We start from the raw sequence: 9,176 nt of genomic DNA on the forward strand, positions 1-9,176 counted from the left end.
TATCGCCCGGCCAGGTAAGAAGGAAATAATTGCTTTGGAATACGTTTTTAGGCAAATTGTTTGCGGCATACAGATGTTCCGTGACAAAACGGGCTTATGCCGAAATTTGCATATTGATCGAAAGTGTTATATTTATTGCTGTGAGCGTTGAAAATACCGAGAAATCGGCTAAAACGGTTGGAACTGCGAAAGAAAAATATTTTCCATTTACAGTCTGACTTCTAGCAGTATTTAACACATCTCCAAACATTTACGATTCTAGAATCTGTTTATCGGTCGCTCAAGCGTTTTCTTTGTTTTGGATCAAAATGGCGAATATTTGGGAAATTCGTGGAGCTCTGTACGGCGCGCAGTAAAGAGTTCCCACAAATTTTATTTCATACTTTTCTACTATGGTGTTATTACTTTTGAGTTACAATAGGCACGATTCTAGATCAGATCCCACATTCGAGAAAATGGCTTTCAACTACAGGCATGTCGCGCTTTGCACATTCCGGAGTTTGTTGGGAGTCAAATTAAAAAAATCATAACTTAACGAAACTTAAATAGATTTCAATTATTAAACCTCTACGCTATCGAGGGAAGATGAAACTTCAATATGTAGAATAATCAGCTCGTTGAATTGAGTAATAAAGTTTTGGCAACGACCGTCGTTTATAGCAAGTTTACGGAGTCTCCAATGGCGAATTGCATGGTTTTGAGATGACTTTGAAAATCGCCTCGCAAAAAATATAAAATATCGAATTGATCCAAATAAATGTGATATTTGTTACTGGGATATAATTGTCGACTTTCACTGAAAAAATCAGGGAAATCGGTGAAGGTCCGAAAAGTGCCTTTTCCGTTGTAACACGGACGCCCTCTTAACATTTTCTTAGAAAGTCGCAAAATAATGGAAAATTGATGCAAAATCATGAAGGCAGAATGCTTATGGAATGTAAAAATAAACAAATCGTGCTTTTCTGTTTCAATAAACTGGAAAAAATAAAGAAAAATGTTAAAAATGACGATTTTTGGCCAGACCTGCTTCTAGTTATGACGTTGCCCGAGGAGATAGCCGAGAGGACCTCCTGCTTTATTTTGTTACACATTTGATCTTTGACGTTGACAAATATGCTAATAACTTTGACTGTACCTTTGACGCGTGTCAAAGACGAGTCAAATATGTGTGAGCTTTGACTAAACCTTGGATGCGCGTCAAAGGTACAGTCAAATTTGCTAATAACTTTGACTTTAGCTTTGACCCACTTCAAAGCCAAATATGTCAAATATGCAACAGCTTTGTCACACCTTTGATCTTTGTCAAAAGCGTGGTCAAAAAAGATTAAGGCTTTGACTTCACATTTGACGCCTTTCAAAGGTGAAGTCAAATATGTAGCAACTTTGCAACTTACTTAGCTTTTTTTTCACTTTTTTAGTTTCTAGCATTCTTATCTAAACCTGACAGATTTTTACGATGTCGTTCTTTTTCTCACAAATTTCAGTTTCGATTGAGATGTCGAGTCCTTGGCACTATTGATTATAAAACAAATGGGTTTCGCCAGAAATACGCCATTACATGTCAAAATATAATTATTAAACTGCAATAAAATTAAACACAGTCTCGTATTTGTTTTATTTGTTTGTTGTTTTGAAGGATCAGCTAATTGACCCTTTTAATAGCAGAGACTTCGTTCTTTTGACAAATCTCAGTTTAAAAATTTATTCAGAATAGATAAAAGACGCACGGATTAGGCCAGTTGGGTTTTCAGTGGTGATTGGCATGCATGACATCATTCGATGATTTTTTTAAAGGAAGTCAGACTTGTAAAATCAGGGAAGATAGTGGAAATCCTTATTCGGTTTCTGGACCTGCGTCAACTACTAGCGAGGCAAGCAGTATAAAATTGATAAAAAATGAACAGATGATCACGAAATACTGTTTTTATAATACGAAAACAAAACTTATCGAAAAACTGACAATGCGGAATTTTCTCACCAAAATCACAAGGAAAGAGGTACTAACGTGAACCGACAGCAGTAGTGATCTTGCCAAACAAAACAGATATTTCTTCTGTCATCTGGAAGTTGATTACGTGTCTTCCTGCCACACTTACAGTCTTCCCAGTATGACCAGGATATTGGCATGACTTTGGTGCTCGCCAGAATCTTCCCAACAAGTGTCTGTGCTTCGGGCAGATGGTCATGCCTGCGAGTTGGCTCGCCGACAAACCGCGAATACCTGCTCTCGCCATGATCAGTTCGGCTTCCGTAACATCGCCGCATTTCGATAAGTGGCAGCTCGACAAATGAGCTGAAATATCCGAGTTGCACTCAGAGAGCAACACATGGCTCTCCTCATTCCTACTAGATCCACACGGAGTCTGTAATATCTCGTGAAGAGAGCAATTGGATGCAACAGCTGCCATTTCGTGCAGAATGGACGCCCAAGGATTTTCTCGAAATTAAACGAAATCGCTGACATTGGTCGGTTTAAATTGAATTAGACTGAAACAAACAAGTAAGTTTGCAAAAACAAACATTGAGTTATCCCAATTATTTGTCTTTTATGTATACAATGCTTCAAAAACTATTGATGTTTATAAGATAATTGTAGAACTTGCTTTGCCTCATTGGAGTCCGATAGTTTTCACAAAACACTGTTCTACTATGCAAACAAAACTTGTGCGACGCAAATCAGGGATTTCCCTTGTTTCCACAAGACCAGACTGGAATGTAATTTTTTCGAATAAATCCCTCCGAAAAAAAGTCAAGCAAATAAAAACCCTTTTGGGTATGAAAAAACATCCTCAGAAGCTTACAATTTTTTTAAAAGGTTTTGCAGAGAGAAAAACAAAAATAGGGGCCGACAGGGGTTTGACAAATAAGGCTTTAATTGAATTAGACTGAAACGAACAAGTCAGTCTTGCGGCAAAACAAACACTGTTTTATCGCAGCGTGGGAAATGAAAACAGCTTCTCTACAGCCAAAAACAAAAAGAAAGCTTTTACATAGAAGTCTAAAGAATCTTATCGCCCGGCCAGGTAAGAAGGAAATAATTGCTTTGGAATACGTTTTTAGGCAAATTGTTTGCGGCATACAGATGTTCCGTGACAAAACGGGCTTATGCCGAAATTTGCATATTGATCGAAAGTGTTATATTTATTGCTGTGAGCGTTGAAAATACCGAGAAATCGGCTAAAACGGTTGGAACTGCGAAAGAAAAATATTTTCCATTTACAGTCTGACTTCTAGCAGTATTTAACACATCTCCAAACATTTACGATTCTAGAATCTGTTTATCGGTCGCTCAAGCGTTTTCTTTGTTTTGGATCAAAATGGCGAATATTTGGGAAATTCGTGGAGCTCTGTACGGCGCGCAGTAAAGAGTTCCCACAAATTTTATTTCATACTTTTCTACTATGGTGTTATTACTTTTGAGTTACAATAGGCACGATTCTAGATCAGATCCCACATTCGAGAAAATGGCTTTCAACTACAGGCATGTCGCGCTTTGCACATTCCGGAGTTTGTTGGGAGTCAAATTAAAAAAATCATAACTTAACGAAACTTAAATAGATTTCAATTATTAAACCTCTACGCTATCGAGGGAAGATGAAACTTCAATATGTAGAATAATCAGCTCGTTGAATTGAGTAATAAAGTTTTGGCAACGACCGTCGTTTATAGCAAGTTTACGGAGTCTCCAATGGCGAATTGCATGGTTTTGAGATGACTTTGAAAATCGCCTCGCAAAAAATATAAAATATCGAATTGATCCAAATAAATGTGATATTTGTTACTGGGATATAATTGTCGACTTTCACTGAAAAAATCAGGGAAATCGGTGAAGGTCCGAAAAGTGCCTTTTCCGTTGTAACACGGACGCCCTCTTAACATTTTCTTAGAAAGTCGCAAAATAATGGAAAATTGATGCAAAATCATGAAGGCAGAATGCTTATGGAATGTAAAAATAAACAAATCGTGCTTTTCTGTTTCAATAAACTGGAAAAAATAAAGAAAAATGTTAAAAATGACGATTTTTGGCCAGACCTGCTTCTAGTTATGACGTTGCCCGAGGAGATAGCCGAGAGGACCTCCTGCTTTATTTTGTTACACATTTGATCTTTGACGTTGACAAATATGCTAATAACTTTGACTGTACCTTTGACGCGTGTCAAAGACGAGTCAAATATGTGTGAGCTTTGACTAAACCTTGGATGCGCGTCAAAGGTACAGTCAAATTTGCTAATAACTTTGACTTTAGCTTTGACCCACTTCAAAGCCAAATATGTCAAATATGCAACAGCTTTGTCACACCTTTGATCTTTGTCAAAAGCGTGGTCAAAAAAGATTAAGGCTTTGACTTCACATTTGACGCCTTTCAAAGGTGAAGTCAAATATGTAGCAACTTTGCAACTTACTTAGCTTTTTTTTCACTTTTTTAGTTTCTAGCATTCTTATCTAAACCTGACAGATTTTTACGATGTCGTTCTTTTTCTCACAAATTTCAGTTTCGATTGAGATGTCGAGTCCTTGGCACTATTGATTATAAAACAAATGGGTTTCGCCAGAAATACGCCATTACATGTCAAAATATAATTATTAAACTGCAATAAAATTAAACACAGTCTCGTATTTGTTTTATTTGTTTGTTGTTTTGAAGGATCAGCTAATTGACCCTTTTAATAGCAGAGACTTCGTTCTTTTGACAAATCTCAGTTTAAAAATTTATTCAGAATAGATAAAAGACGCACGGATTAGGCCTGGGGACGAGGAGGACGTCTGTGGCAACCCGCGTTGCCAAGATCTGTTGTGGCAAAGACATTTTATTTTCAAAACGACTGTAAATCGCGAGCGTTGCTATGTGTTGCTATGGTAACCATTGACGTCATGAAAATAACTACAATTTGTTCAGCAGTGACTGACTATTTGTTTGACATTATTATATTATCAGCAAATTGTAACAATTTATAGTACTGACAGTCTTCAAGCTGGGAACGGCTGGATAATAATATGTAAACCCTTTGAATGAGTAATGTATTGTTTTGCTACGGTTGACTTAGTGGACTACGACTCCACTTCGGCGAAAGGGAATTGATTTATGATTGCAGACGGAGTTGGACGACACCAACTAACATAACTATAACAAAAAGTAAGAAAAAAAAACCGCCATGGGTAACATAGTTTGGGAGAATAATAGCAAAGTATTGACCTTTTTCAGTCTCTACGATCAAAGAAACCCATCAAACAATATGTTGCCTTATTGAAATATAACGTACTAGGGTTTGCAATTGTCGCAAATTCTTTTTGCACGGTAAATTTTGTTCGATTTACGATAAATACGAAATCAAGACTGTATGTTATTTAAGCAATAGCATAGTTTCGATCGTTTACCATTCTCACTCATTAATTATGCCGCTCATTGTCCGGCGTGGATAAGATATGGGAAAAGATTGTGGCCGAGGCAATGAGCGACTGGGTGAGAAAGCACTATAGCTGTGTATTACGTCGCCGAAGGGGAGGTGGGAGGGTCGAAAATTTGTTCGGACTTCCCGGCTTGCGTATCTCTTTCGAAATGTCCCGAAACTAAGCAAAGAGATCTTTAAATACCGCGATTGTGCACATGCTGATTAGGCATTACATAATACAACTATCTATAAACAAACAGGGTTATGTAATCCACGCACTTGTGAATTCCGCGTCATAATTATGAATGAGAATAGTTTACCATTCTCACTCATTAATTATGCCGCTCATTGTCCGGCGTGGATAAGATATGGGAAAAGATTGTGGCCTACGGCTGCTCACGCACCTTGCTGCTTCAGTATAAACGCCAAAGGATCTCCGCATTTACAGGAAATAATCCACAAAATACACCTTCTCCCCAAAACTCAGAAAACCCCTCAGACCCCAACCGGTATATCCAACCACGAGAGAGGCCCAACCCAGCTAGTGGGGTTACTTCCCTATACCATATCATAGCATGTATTTAGATCGTGGCTTATAATGAGAGTGAAGTTAAGAGTAAAGAAAACGCCAAGACCTAAGGCGGACAGAATAACACCAGTGATGTCTGCCGAGAAAGGAAAACGTAAGACAAAAACGAAAAAAGAACAAAAGGGAAAAACCCCACTAGCCAAGCCGGACCAGGAATCCGTCGTAAACGGATTATAGGGTGTAAATTAGAATACCCTTCTGATCGCGACAAGGCCAGTGGAGGGGGTGGACTGACTATTTTTATATTATTTTAAAATGACATAATATTTTGAATTGTTAAAATTCTAGCTAGGGGAGAAGTAAAGGATAAACATAACTCCCGTATAACCCAGGTTGTAGCGTCTAAACGTGGATAAAATGCTTAACTCCGTGGATAAAAACGGCCGACCGGCGAGCTTCTAATAATTACAAACTAAACCTACAGAAATATACAATTGTCTATTTAAAGTTCCGCACTGGGATGTGTTAGGTAACAAACCTTACGTTAGCCCAACGTGTTAACACTTTAACCTAAGCTCATTAACACTCAAACAGCAGTAAGCTCTTAAACAAAAGTCCACACAACTACTGTATTTTTCTTGACATGAAAGCTTATCAATTCCAGACCGATAAACCATAACAAAGCACCTAACACACCAACACTTAAAAGGACCGACACATGACTGTTGCCAAATACCCTCGATACCCAATTCAAACTTTAAACAAAGACGACGCATGGCTCTTGCCAACTTAGCTCGACACACGAGCACACTTGAGACCAAAACCGTAACACGTCGTGAAACAAATTGTGCTCAACAAAGGAGCGAACATAGCTATAGCCGACACACGGCATGTTCCAATTTCTACTCGACACACGAGCGAACGTTTTAGCTACAACCAACAGACAGCATCTGCCAATTTCTGCTCGACATACGAGCGAACGTTTTAGCTATAACAGCCGACACACGGCGTCTGCCAATCTCTGCTCGACACACGAGCGACGGAACGTTTTAGCTATTACAGCCGACACACGGCGTCTGCCAATCTCTGCTCGACACACGAGCGACGGAACGTTTTAGCTATGACAGCCGACAAACGGCATCTGCCAATTTCTGCTCGACACACGAGCGAACGTAAGCTACTACAGCCAACACACGGCGTCTGCCAATCTCTGCTCGACACACGAGCGAACGTAAGCTACTAAAGCCGTAATAAACGGGGTCCGCTAATAAATTGCCCTAAACAGAACTAGATATAAAGCACACTACGCGATAAACAAACGAGATAGCAAGCGAAAAAGAAAGCATATAAATGTTTTAAAATACCGAGTAATTGTTGTATACGTTGTCCCGCTTCTCCGGAATGCTGTGGAACTGGAAAAGCGGCAGAGACTGGATATAAGCTGAAATACAGTGTAAGTCCTGTAGTTTTTATAGCAGCAGCAGGGTAGGTACAGCCATTTACTTGCTTGGGCTTCGGCGACGTACGGCGAGAGTATAAGAAAATTCGTCCGGACTTCCCGGCTTGCGTATCTCTTTCGAAATGTCCCGAAACTAAGCAAAGAGATCTTTAAATACCGCGATTGTGCACATGCTGATTAGGCATTACATAATACAACTATCTATAAACAAACAGGGTTATGTAATCCACGCACTTGTGAATTCCGCGTCATAATTATGAATGAGAATAGTGTACACATAATTACTTTGTAGATATTATAATATTAGCTACTGTTATCAAATGAGTATTTTATCTTTTATAGTGCTATTGCGATGAAATTCGTATGTTTCCTTTTAATTTAGTGGTGAACTATAACAGCCCTTATAGTTCACCACTAATTTTCTCCGATTCTGATTGGTTTTAATTAATCACGTGACGCGATAGTGTTCGTCCGCCGGAGGGCAGTATCAGCCCTTATAGTTCACCACTAAATTTTCTCCGATTCTGATTGGTTTAAATTGATTACGTGACGCGATAGTGCCCGTCCACCGGAGGGCACTATCAGCCCTTATAGTTCACCACTAAATTTTCTCCGATTCTCATTGGTTTAAATTAAACACGTGACGCGATAGTGCCCGTCCGCCGGAGTGCACTATCAGCCCATAGTGACCGCCGAAGAAAAATGCCCGGGTCGATAGTGCCCGCCCGTGACTTTTTTTTGTAAACAAGCGTGCCTGCAGACAAAAAAATCCAACCAAATTCACTGCATTTAGTGGGTTTCTTGTCTGGTTTTGTTTCGTTTGTTAAATTTCGGCTTTCAATTGAGTTTTTTATCCTGAAAAGTAAAAATAATTCACGATGCTTGTTTTTGCATGTGCGCGCGGAAGAAAATTTAGTGGTGAACAATAAAGACAATAGAGTGTTTCCGTCTCGGAACTATCGGTTTGATAGTTGCCCCTTGGAAATTTGATGTTCTTAAAATTAGCATATTAGCCCTCAAAGCTTCGCTTCTCGGGCTAATATTTGTTTTAAGAACATCAAATTTCCGCGGGGCAACTATCAGCCGATAGTTCCTCGACAGAAACACTCTATTGTTAAAATAGTGCCCTCCCGAGAAAAATGCCCGGATCGATAGTGCCCACCCGTGACTTTTTTGTAAACAAGCGTGCCTGCAGACAAAAAATATTAGCATATTAGCAAATAATAGGGCTAATATTTGTTTTAAGAACATCAAATTTCCGCGGGGCAACTATCAGTCGATAGTTCCTCGACAGAAACACTCTATTGTTAAAATAATTCCTCGACAGAAACACTCTATTGTTAAAATAGTGCCCTCCGGCGGACGAACACTATCGCGTCACGTGATCAAGTTAATCCAATCAGAATCGGAGAAAATTTAGCGGTGAACTGTAATGGATTATTGTGCACGCTCACTTATAGTGTATTTGATTGCGCGGCTCTGCCCTCTTTTTATAAAGGGATTTGTTGGCAACAAAAAGGCCTGAATTTATTTGTAAAAGATCAAGGACCTAGCTAATTCCCCGGCAACAGTTGTTCTTATAAATAATTACTTCTACAAAAGAAGACGTTCTTGAACAAACCTGGGTACTGTAAGAAATATTTTCGACAAGCTCTGTATTCCTCCTCCAGAATGGTTGTCGTGAGTTTTACTTCAGTGAGGGCAAGTTCCAGCAATATCTCCTCTGTCACGAGAAATCTCTGCGCCATTTCATTCAAGTAGCCTGTACAGTAGTCGTCCCACAATTTGTCGAGTATTT

Source organism: Oculina patagonica, chromosome 11 (genome assembly GCF_052425735.1).
Source record: "Oculina patagonica isolate OP01 chromosome 11, crgOcupat, whole genome shotgun sequence".
NCBI lineage: Eukaryota > Metazoa > Cnidaria > Anthozoa > Scleractinia > Oculinidae > Oculina > Oculina patagonica.